This window comes from Macrotis lagotis, chromosome 1 (assembly GCF_037893015.1).
Source record: "Macrotis lagotis isolate mMagLag1 chromosome 1, bilby.v1.9.chrom.fasta, whole genome shotgun sequence".
In the NCBI taxonomy this organism is placed as follows: Eukaryota; Metazoa; Chordata; class Mammalia; order Peramelemorphia; family Peramelidae; genus Macrotis; species Macrotis lagotis.
Window position 1 is genome coordinate 423,669,665 of NC_133658.1, and position 12,683 is coordinate 423,682,347.

Sequence of the window (12,683 nt, forward strand, 5' to 3'; positions counted from 1 at the left end):
TTTATGGGTAGCAAGTCACTCAGCTCCTTTATTCCTACTCCAGCAAAAACCTGAAGTTTGTACCAGCTTTCACAATTACCAAGAAATCCAATGAGAAGTTACAGAAAGTAACATCCTTCCTATCAGCCAGAAGTACACAAAAAATTAACCAGAAACCAATGGACAACAGAAAAGGGAACTCTGGTCCCCTTACACTATAGTAAACCCTGTATGGTAGCTTCCCAATATGAAGTAAAACAGGTAACCTGTAAAACACTAGGTCCAGAGACTGAAAGAGTAGAGGGATTCTTGAGATCCCTCCTGGAAGTTCCAAGATGGGCAGAAAGTTTCAATGTGGAGAACATAGAAACCCCAAAGAGCAGTAATAGGCAGTAAGTTTCTAATAGCTCCCAATGATTAGTGAGAAGCATGGAGACATAACAGTGCTCAGACCATACTGAATAAGTTTAGAACCCTGATGACCTAACTCTTCTATCCTAAGAGTTGACCAGAGTCCTTCACTCAACTCAAAGATGCAAGGGGAACCTAACCTTAGGCGGTAGAGGAACCCAAGGGGAAGGGTATCAAGGGTATCAAGGGTATCAAGGAAAATCCAAGCTTATGACCCCATCCAAAAGTTAGCTGGTCCTGTCTCAAAGTCCTAATTCAGAAACAAAAGCTATAGAGATGAGTACATGAAAGAAAAAAAAATTTATACATCAGCCATAGTAAAAAAGAAAAAGATTATTGCAAATCTAGAAGTTCTCCAAAAGGAGAGTATAATTCTATAGATCAATAGATTCAAAGAAAAAAACTGCTTTTCCACAAGAACTATATGAGTAAAAATTAAGGAAGGAATAATAGCCAGAATGTTAGTATAATAAGAAATCGAAACACTGTGAAGACCAAAAAAATTTAACATCCATTAAGGACTATTCTACTGAGAGTCAAAAACCAAAATAAAGGAAAAGAGACAACTCCCAATGAAGGAAGTTTTGGAAAATGTTTGGCTGTCTACTTATTCAAAGGGAAACCAACACAATGAAAGCACAAGTTGAATCAAATGTGAAACTGAAAGCTTATGTGCATAGTAGTATTATAATCAACAATAGAATAATTGTTACCCAAGGGAGGTAACTGAAACTTTAACTCCTTTGCAAAACTGTAAAATATCAGATCCAAATAAGATATAAAATCATTGGCTAACAAGAGCCTAATGTAAAATACTATCAAAATAGTCAAGATATACAGAAGTCAGCTTAAACTGACTCTTCAGGTAGTTAATTGTTAAATTTTCAAGATGAGCATTTACACCTTGGGAATCAGCAAATGCTACAAAAACAGTTTGATTTAATGTCTTGTTGATTGTAGAGATTTTAGAAAGGGATGGAGAAAATGTTAATAATGCACCTTAAACTTAAAAATTTTTCTCAGAAAACCAATTGTTAAACACTTGCCAGCACATTCCTGAAAGCACTTTAGAAGCTTTCTCTCTGGAGCAAGCTTGATCTCATCACATTTCTTAACAGAAGAGGAGAATGCTAGTGAACTTTCTAAATATGTTAATCATCAAAGTACCATAATGATAATTTGAACTATCATTATATACTCCATTTATCTCTCAAAAAATCTACAAACACTTGAAGGAAAACAATATAGAATAATGTGTGTGTATATGTGTGTATACCTATATGGAGCAAAAAGCATTTACCAAAAACTCCAGGAGTATAAAGAATAACTGATTATCTATCAATCAATAATTATTGAGCAAATCACCCCATATCACTATAACACTTCTACCCCCTTTGTAGATTATTTCAAATTCTTTAACTAAGTATCATACTCATAATAACTGATACATTGAAATGTATAAAGTAGATCTGAGCATAGTGAGAGTGCCAGCGTTTGGTGGCCACATGGAAAACTGCTTTCTATTCGCAACATGCCACAAAACCAGTAATATATAGAATAATTGTAAAATGTTCAGGGAGACCTGCTTCAGTACTGCCTCACCTTAAATCTGTTATCCTCTCTAAATGGGCATGGCCTCCAAGTTAAAAAAAAGTCCTACTGGGGGCAGAGCCAAGATGGTGAAAAAGAGCGGATTGTGTCTTAGATGCTCTCTCATAAAACTTATAAGCTAAGGACTCTAACTAAATTTTCTAGAGACAGAACCCATACAGGGATCCAGTGAGGCAGTTCTCCTACTCAAGGTAACCTGGAAAAGAGCAGAAAGGCTCTGATCCCTGGGGTTGGAGGGGCGGCCTGCCAGTGGGGTGGCCCACCAGAGCGAAAGAATTTCAGCCTCCTGGAGGCAGCCCCAGGGTGCTGGGAGCCATGGCTCACAGCAGCAGGGGAGTTTCCTGACTTACGCCCAGGGTGCACCAGGCACAACTTGGGGGAACAGTGGGGGACCTCTGCCAGAGCAAGCATGTGAGGCCCAGCCCTCAGGGCACACAGCGAGCAGCCTGGCCAAGGCAGTCCAGATCCAGGAACCAGAAGCAGGTGGAACCAGTAAGCTGGAGCCCCCAGGGCATGAGCACACTGAGCCTAGGGAGGGGAGTGAAGAGAGACTGCAGAGCTCTGTCCTCTACCCCTGAAACAGGACTCTGGGGTTCTGACCACATTCATATCCTGATCGCAGTCTAGGTCCCCCATAGAACAGCAGGGCCCCCCACCTCAGCCCCATGGCAGAGGGGGGCACTTATGATCATTCACAGACCAGAAGGGAGGACAGAGCTTCACACACTGAGATCCTTGTGGAACTGTCCCAAAAGCTCAGGAAGCACCCCCAAAATAGGCTCAGGCTGGGAAAATGAGCAAGCAGAGAAACAAGAGGAACACCATTGAGAAATATCTTGCCTGTGAGCCCAAGAAGAATCAAAACACTCAGTCTGAAGATGAGGAAGCACAAGCTCCTACATCTAAAGACTCCAAGAAAAACAGAAATTGGGCTCAGGCTATGACAGAGCTCAAAAAAGACTTTGAAAATCAAATGAGGGAGATAGGAAAAAAAACCGGGAAAAGAAATGAGAGAGATACAGGAAAAACATGAAAATGAAGTCAGCAGCTTAGTCAAGGAAATCCAAAAAAAATGCTGAAGAAAATAGCATGCTAAAAACCAGCTTAGGTCAAATGGATAAAACAGTTCAAAAAGTTATGGAGGAGAAGAATGCTTTAAAAAGCAGAATTGGTCAGATGGAAAAAGAGATATGAAAGCTCTCTAAGGAAAACAAAACCTTCAGACAAAGAATAGAACTGAGGGAGATGGCTGAATTTACCAGAAATCAGGACTCAATAATTCAAAACCAAAAGAATGAAAAATTAGAAGAAAATGTGAAATATCTCATTGAAAAAACAACTGATATGGAAAACAGATTTAGGAAAGATAATCTGAAAATTATTGGAATACCTGAAAGTCATGATCAGGAAAAGAGCCTTGACATCATTTTCAAAGAATTACTACAGGAAAATTGCCCTGATATCCTAGAAGTAGAGGGAGAAAATAGAAATGGAGAGAATCCGTCGAACCCCCCAAGAAAGAGATCCCAAAAAACCAACCCCCAGGAATATTATAGCCAAATTCTAGAACTCCCAAGTCAAAGAGAAAATATTACAAGCAGCCAGAAGGACACAATTCAAATACCATGGAGCTGCAATCAGAATCTCACAGGACTTAGCAGCAACTATATTAAAAGCTCATAGGGCTTGGAATATAATATACCAGAAGACAAAAGAGCTTAGAATGCAAGCAAGAATCAACTACCCAGCAAAACTGAATGTCCTCTTCCAGGGAAAAAGATGTACTTTCAATGAACCAGGGGAATTTCAAATGTTCCTGTTGGAATGGCCAGAGCTGAACAGAAGGTTTGATCTTCAAACACAGGACTCAGGTGAAGCATGGAGATTGGAGGAGAAGGGGAAAATATGAGGGACTTAATGATGATGAACTGCATGTATTCCTGTGTAGAAAAATGACACTGATAATACTCATATGAACCTTCTCATTTAACAAAGCAGGTAGAAGGAGCTTTTATAGATGAAGCACAGGAGAAAGCTGAATTTGAAAATAAAATATGGTGTAAAAATGAAGTCAATAGAAAAAAAAGGGAAATGTAATGGGAGAAAGAAAAAAGAGAGGGGGGAATAGGCCAAGATATTTCATATAATAATATTTTCCTTTATTACAACAAGCTATTGCAATGATATGGAAGGAGGAAGGCAAGGGGGAATGAGGGAACCTTCACTCTCATCAGAGGTGGCTAGGAGAAGAAACAGCATATATACTCAATGGGGTATAGACATCTGGAGTAAGAAGGAGGGGGGGACAGGGGGAAGGTGGGGTGTGAATGAAGGAGGAGAGGATGGACCATGGGGGGAGAGTGGTCAGATATAACACATTTTCTTTTTTACTCCTTGCAAGGGGTTGGGTTTGGATGGCTGATCCAGGACCATGGGGCCAGATGGATGCTGGGCCTAAGGGGTGGTATGGGGGGCTCGGGGCCTCTTGGCCCCAGGGCCAGGGATCTGTCTGCTGCACCACTCAGCTACCCTACAGCAGAGTCAGAGTAGAAGGAGAGAGAAAATAGAGTACATGGTAGTGGAGAAATACAAAAGGAGGGAGTTGCGATCAGCAATGGCAACTGTGGAAAAATATGGAAGTAACTTTTGTAATGGAGTTATCATAAAGAATGTGATCCACCTGCAACAGAGTTGGTGGTGTTGGAACACAGACTGAAGCACAAAAAAAAAAAAAGTCCTACCAAGGAAAAAGGATCTATTTGTACAAACATATTTATAGCAGCTCTTTTTGTGGTGGCAAAAAATTAGAAATTGAAGGGATGCCCATCCATTGGGGAATGACTGAACAAACTGGGGTATATGAATGCAATAGAATACTATTGTGCCTTAAGAAATGATGAACTAGATAGTTTCCCCAAAAACCTGGGAAGGCTGATATAAACTGATGCAAAGTGAAGTGAGTAAAAGTAGGACAACAATGAACAGCAATATTGTAAGGATGAACAACTGTGAAAACTTAGCTACTCTGATCAAGACAGTGATCCAAAGACTATTCCAAAGGACTCATGATTAAAAAATACTCCAGAGAGAGAACTGATAAACTGAATGCAGACTGAAGCACACTATTTTACTTTATTTTTCTTTTGTCTGTGTGTATGTTTTCTTTATCATCATGGCTAATTTGGAAATATGTTTTGTATGACTTCACATGTATAATTGATATCATTGGCTTTTTCAAGGGGTAAGGATGAGGAGGGAAGAAAGGAGAGAATTTGGAACTAAATTTTTTAAATGAATGTTAATTTTTTACATATAATTGAGAAATAGTTAATGAAATAAATAAAAATTTACTTTAAAAAAAATCCTACCAAAATATGATAATTCAATCAATAGTTATCAAACAAATGACTGAGTCATGAGATTTTGTTCATAGAAACAAAGGTGTTTATGATGGCAGTTAAAAGTCCAGGTCAACACTACCAAAAGTTTCAATATCCTTAAAGAGTTCAGTCTTATTGATCATAGTAGATTATATAAAGGAAATAGAAACTGTACTTCATCACTGCAGTCTACTGAAATTTAACATCTATCAAGATATCTTTCAGAGACTGATGAACAAGATAATTCCTATAGTGCAAATACAGACTTCAAAATATTCTTTTGAATTTAATAAATAAATTATACTGAAATTAGACCTTTATCACAGACATAATCAAAATCACCAAGCCATAACAGTGATTCATTAAAATTCAAGCACTTTTGAATAAATGTCACAAAAAAAAGAAAAAAAAAGAAAAAAAGAAAAGGGGCAGCTAGGTGGCGCAGTGAATAGAGCACCGGCCTTGGAGTCAGGAGTACCTGGATTCAAATCCGACCTCAGACATTTAATAATTACCTAGCTGTGTGGCCTTGGGCAAGCCACTTAACCTCATTCATTGCCTTGAAAAATCTAAAAAATAAAAATAAAAAAATTTTTAAAAAATGTCACCATGCTGTGTACTCATAATCTCTAAACTATGTGAAATAAAAAACTTTCAAAGTGTAGAGATACAGGAGATGAAATCAAAATGATATAGAAGCTGGATGAGAAACATTTCATCTTCATCATCCCATCTACCACTAGAGTTTTCTCAAGGATGTTTTGGGTACTTAGAAAAGTTACTACCAATATTTTTATGTTGTTACAAAAATCACTTAATTTATCCAACTAGGCAATAGGCTGCAAGACTATAAATATAAAAGAATAATAAAAGGTTAGCAACTTGAACCAGCACCATTTCTACCTGAAAGTCATTAAAAATTAAAAGAACAATAGTAGCATTAATAATCATAATAATAAATAGGGACTATTGATAAGGATCCTTTATGAACAGGTCCAGCAGATTTTGGCCTCCCTTGCTGAGGACCTAAATGGGTGGTCCCCTTTGTTCCTTTCATGACTTTAAGCTATTATCACTATAGAAACAAAAGATTCTGCTAGCACGGAATTGAAAACTATTTTTAATGAGGTGCCACAGTTATAAACCCTTGAGTTTATGCATATTTTTTTCCACTTCAACAGGCCACCTCTTCAGTTGAAAATAAATCAATCAACAAGAGGGAGAATCAGAGGATCCCCTAGAGACTCAGATTTTCCTTCACCTTCTGGACAGTTTTTGGAGCAAATAAAGATCTCAGAGTCAATGAACATTTTCCCCAGGCACATTCATATTGACCTAGCACTCAGAAATCTATGTTTTCTGAGGTTATGGTGATAACTATTCAAAGGTATTTCAATTTATGAAGACCTAATCCAAGAAATTAAACATTTTGAGAAGAATGAGCTTGAAATTGGAATTGAATTCCAGTCCAACCTTATATTGTGTGTCCTTGGAAAAATCACTTAATATCTACATACATATATTGCGTTTGCAAAATTGGGATAATGATTTTTTTAAAAATGGAGAAGCATTGGGGTAGCTAGGTGGCACACAGGGGCAGCTAGGTGGCACAGTGGATAAAGCATCGGCCCTGGAGTCAGGAGTACCTGGATTCAAATCCAGTCTCAGACTTAATAATTACCTAGCTGTGTGGCCTTGGGCAAGCCACTTAACCCCCTTTGCCTTGCAAAAAAAAATGGAGAAGCAGCATAGTATAAGGGACAGAGAGATGAACTTGAAATCAGTAAGAGCTGCATTCAAATCCTGCCTCTGAGAAAAACTGATTGTATCATTCTGGGCAAGTCGCCTAATCTTTCAGTGTCTCAAGCAATTTTCTTAGAACAAAAATTGTAAACCAAGTACTAATCTACATGCACAGAAACTGTATTTCTCACAGTCTTCTACACCAAAGAAATCACAGGTTCAGTTCAAAACAAATGAATAAATGAATAACAGAGTATAGATTTATGAAAGAACAAAAGGATCATCTAATTACTCTTATCTAACAGATTTTAAAAAAATGGAGCCCAGGAAAGTAAAATGAACTTCTTCAAGGTAACTTTTGTTTGATTACCATTTTTGAACTTCATCTATATTAATGGTTCTCAGATAAGGAGAGGGTTCTAAAAATCCAAGGATTGTCTCTTTTTTTGAAATATATATAAATACTGATTTTGCTATTTAGACTTTTTTTATGCTATGTGGATTTGCCTGCCTTTCTTAATTTCTCTTTTTTAATGAATGGGCAAGTTGAATGCTTCTTCAATAGCAGAACATCCCTATGTGTTCTCCCAGTTTATGGTCACTGTCAAGTTGAATCCTCTGGGTCTATGTTTTCAAGCGTGAGGTGTTTTGTGGGTCTGCATTCCTAAAAATATTGCTCATGAGTCCCCAGTAGCATGTTTATTTTGTCTCTGGCTAGCTAAGGGACACAATTAACTCAAAGTGCAAGCATTTACTTAAAAAGTATAGTAAACAACAGCAATAAAACATCTCACCTTATAAGTCTGAGTCACATTTTTCCATAAATGCTCATAACTTCAGTGGAAAGATTGGACACACACCTAGAGATCACAGATGGAGCATGCAAGTAACCAAGGGATGTGCAAGTAAGGGTAGTGCTGTTTTGTAAGGCTGCAGGGTTTCAGGTGTCTTCCTGCTAATTATTTTCACCTTGGTCTTATGGTCCACTGGACTCTTCTCTACTGAATTTCATTTCCTTGGATGCTTTGACTTCACATATTGATCCTATGGTTCATTGATTGCTTCTCAGCACTGCTTACTTGTAAACTCTACTACCTGAAGGTTCTGGCTTTCCTGAAATTCTGATCTAATTACTGCTCTACATTTTCAGAAGGAATCAGAATCCAAACCCTAAGGTGAATAGAAATGTTGTCTCTGGAGCCTACCATTACTAAACAGGATTCCCATCTTCAGACACCAAACTTTCTCTCATTCCACTGACTTATCTTAAATAAACTGACTGTATCTACACATAATCCATTGGATGCTTTCCTCAGTTCCTACTATTAGTAGCTATATCAGATAGCACTACAGTACTAATGGTTCTGGAGGAGGAAAGAAGAGAAACTGTCTTCCTTATCCCTCTCCAAGAACAGAAAGAAGAAGATAAAACTCTATCCTTTATGATCTTTAGTAAAACTTGTAATACTTTATTGCAGGAATTACTGAAATGACTCTCTTTTACTAAAATTTCATCTTTTAAAAATTTATACTTCAGCTAAGTTCTGAAGGATATTATATTTTTGTAGCAAAAACTGATATCTTAGGAAAACTTTCTTATTTTATAATATTACAATTTTTGTTTAATTTAGTGTGGGGTGATGGGGAATGGTGAACTAGTACCTGATATATAGTGAGCACTTGGGAAACACTTGTTTATTGACTGATTGAACAAGAAATAATCTTGCATGTTTGTTACTGCTTTCCCTTCATATGTGAAAGACCTTCCCATGAATTTTAATGGATTTTTGGTGTTTAAAGTTGAAGTGCTGGAACTCAGCCACAATATTTCTAGATTAGTGAAACTTTGCCTTTTCTTTGTTGCTGACCTATTAAGTGATATTATCAATCTGAATTTTGTCCTCTGTGATAATACATTTGGATAATTTTCTTACATGAGTTCTTGAAATGTATTATCTAAGTTTTAAAATCTCATTATGTTTTCCTGAAGGGTTGATATTGCTCAGATTGTCTCATTGCATTCTGTCTTCTAGATCTTTGATTTATAAAACTCAGATGTCTCCTAATTTTTCTATTTTCTAATTATGCTCTTATATTTTTTCCATTTCTGCATTTTTAATTCCATATCTGCTTTCTTTCCTTAAAGAATCAACATTTTTTCAAGGAATTCTCTGTCATTAGTTCTAAAGTATCTCTTTTCTTGTCTGGCTCTTTGAATACTTTTTCAAGAGGTCTATTTCTTCTTTAGTTTTAAAAATCAATTTTCCAAATACTCTGGATGTTCTAATAGTCAATAATTCCATTGTTTTTCTGGGGGTTTTGTATTTGTAACAAACTCTACTCTAGGATGTCTGCATTCCTTTCTTCTATCTCAGAGGCAATGTGCTTGTGAAATTCAAATAGAAATGGGAGCCACTAAACTGTCTCTACAAGCCACATATTGACTTAGTAAACCACATATGAACATTTTTCTAAGTTCTATTACATTTTAATTTATTTTAAGTATTTCTCAATTTTGTTTTAGGCTTCATTCCAGAGTGTTGTGAGCTTCAAGGTGACCTGTGGGCTCTCTCTCACTCTCAAGATCTCTCTCCGTAGAACTTTGGAATCGATTGTGAGGCATGGGAGACACTACACAGGACTGCCCAGCATGGCATGCTTGAATCAAGGCAGAATTAGAATAGCTCAAAAGAAACCTGAGGTGTACAAATTTAGAGACATCTTCACTCCGAATGTCCATATAGACTATTTGTGACTGACTTGTGGTAGAGGCTTCCATGTTCATATTAGTCTGATCAGCCACAATTGGACACAATGTGTCTTTGCCCCAACATAGTGTTAACATTTTTGCCTTCTTTGAAAATAAAGGGCAACAACCAACCAGCCTCTCATGTACTAGGAAGAGCTGTCCTAAAAACCAGGAAGACACGAATTCAAGTTATGATACCAACTATAGAAACTTGAACAAGTCATTTAACCTCTTAGTACCCTATAAGTCACGGAAACTATACTGATCATCTTTGTTAAAGGAGTGTGCAATTTCCAATGCTGACTGACATAACAAATCTGATGGCCCCTTCTTTACTTCATAGTATATGTTTATTGTATTAGATTACCTTTCAAATTGCTTATTCATTTCATTCAGTATCTGTGCTGATTTTTCTGTGAGATCTTCTTTGTGATGAGTTCCTTCCTTTCTTATTTAATGTTTTTCTTTTCCTCTATCTAGTTGATTATTTGTCATTTTGAGAGGATGAATAGGAGACAGGCTTAGATACAATAATTCATTCAGTCACTCTGCTATAATTCCCTGAAGTGATTTTCCCCATTGTAACCCAAGGGCAGAGAAAAAAAATAACCTAGGCTTTACTGACCCTGAACAACAGACTAAGATCTTCTCAAACCCCCTGAGGACCTAGCTAGAACCTTCACCCCCATGACCCTATTTTTCATCCTGGGACTCTAGTGACAGCCACAGTTGAAGAGGAAATGGTGTCTAGTCTGGAAGAGGAGGTATCCAGTCTGTTTCTTTTCTATTAATCATGAAAGTATTTTGGTGAAGTCTATTGAATAATTAGACTTCACTGCCTGGACTACCTCACAGAACTGATTGGTAGATAAGATGGAGGTGAGAGAACTTTGTAAGTGAAAAGTTGTATTGTTACTATTGGTAAATCTCTCATCCTCCTTGAAGATCATTAGGCGGGGAAAGGGCAAGAGGAAAAGTTAAACATATATAACCTTTCCTTTCAGAGGATCAAAGCACTTGAAAAATTAGGAATTAAACCTAAATGTTCCTTTAAAATGTGGATGAAAACTCATTATTGTGCCTCCCTAAGCAGACCTTCACAGTTGTGCTGAGCAGCTTGCGGTTAGGCTGTACTGCCTATGAGCTGGGCACAGTATCTGCCCACCCACATGGCAGTAGGCTCTATGGACGACTATATAAATTTTAGCCCAGCAGGAAGTGTTCATTCCCCGCTGGTCTCTTTCTTCAAAATTTCTGGCCATTGGAAAATAAGTTATGTAAAAATCAGAGACAGTGTGATTTACCAAAAAGAGAAGGAGTCTTGGAAGTCAGAAGTTCTCAGTTTGAGAACTCCAGGGGCAAGTCACTCCACTTTGCAATTTGTCACCAACCTCTGTCAGTTATTCCTTCCTTCTTCTATACTGGACCACTTCACACCTCTGACACTGACACCACCCTGATACAGGTCCTCATTACCTCCCCCTCTGAACCACTACGATGACATTCTGATTGGTCCTTCTGCTTTAAGTCACTCCTGCTCCAATCCATCCTCTCTTCAGGTTTTCCTAAATCTGAAGCCCAGTCATATCGCCTCTCTACTCAAGAATGTCCAGTATCTCCTTTTTCCTCCACTTTAAAATATAAAAATCTCTGTTTATCATTCTAAGCCCTTCAAGACCTAATCTCCTCCTACCTTTCCAATTTTCTTAATACTTTTATTCTCCACCTTGCACTCTTTGATCCATTAAGGCTAACTCCCTTGCTATTCCAAGAACAACCATGCTCAGGAGAGGGGTCAGAACTGAAGAGACAGATGTGGCAGTTGTTTGCATAAGGGTGCTAGGATGTCAGGAGATATTGTAGAAATCAATCAATAAACACTCATTAAGTAATGCCAACCACAATGCTAAGTTCTGGAAAGAGAGTAGAAGTCTAAGGAAAATAGACTCATTAATTGTGTGAGAAGAAGGCAAGACAATAAAGAACCAGTTAGAGTTAAAAGAAGAAAATCAGAGGAAGCCAAGGGCAGAAATAAATAGTACACAACAAGAAATATTCTGTGTGTTCCTAGAATTGAGACTAGAACCAGAAACCATTCAATGTTAGAGATGAAAAGTGAGAATTTTCTAAGTCAGCCATTCTGTAAGATCTCTAAATGGGTGGTCACTCTCTATCCTGTGATAATCCCTGATTACCCAGTTTTGGATGTTAATCTGCATCCATAAATCCTTTTACCCTTGTGTTAGCCAACCCAGTTAGCCAGCATCATCCCAAACTCAATTTTATTTAGAGATGATACAATACACTTTTAAGATGTGAAGTCACTTAACCTCCTTCAGCCTTAATTTCTTCCTATATAAAATAGGGATAACCAATAGCACCTATCTCTCCAGGTTATTGTCATCATAAAGTGATATAATATTTGTAACAAAGTGTTTTTACAAATATTATGTTATTTTATGATGACAACAACACTGGCTAAATGCTAGCTGCTATTATTATTATTATTATTATTATTATTATTATTATTATTTCCCAAATCCCTTGGATCCAGGAGAGCTATTTAAGAAAGAGTAGAATCTGGGAGTCTTATGTCTTTCAAATTAATTTTCTTTCTCTCCACCGTGTTGGGGAAAACTCCCAGAAGGTGGGAGGGAGTAGGTAGAGCTTATTTTAGAGAGCAACTTTCTTCACATAAATCAGCTCAAAAGCAGCTGATTTAAGCGGCAGGAAAGCAAGAGTAGCCCAAGCTCTAATTGAGGGCTGTGGAGATATGTCACAGTTCAAAGAGCCTGCCAGTATTTCTTTTT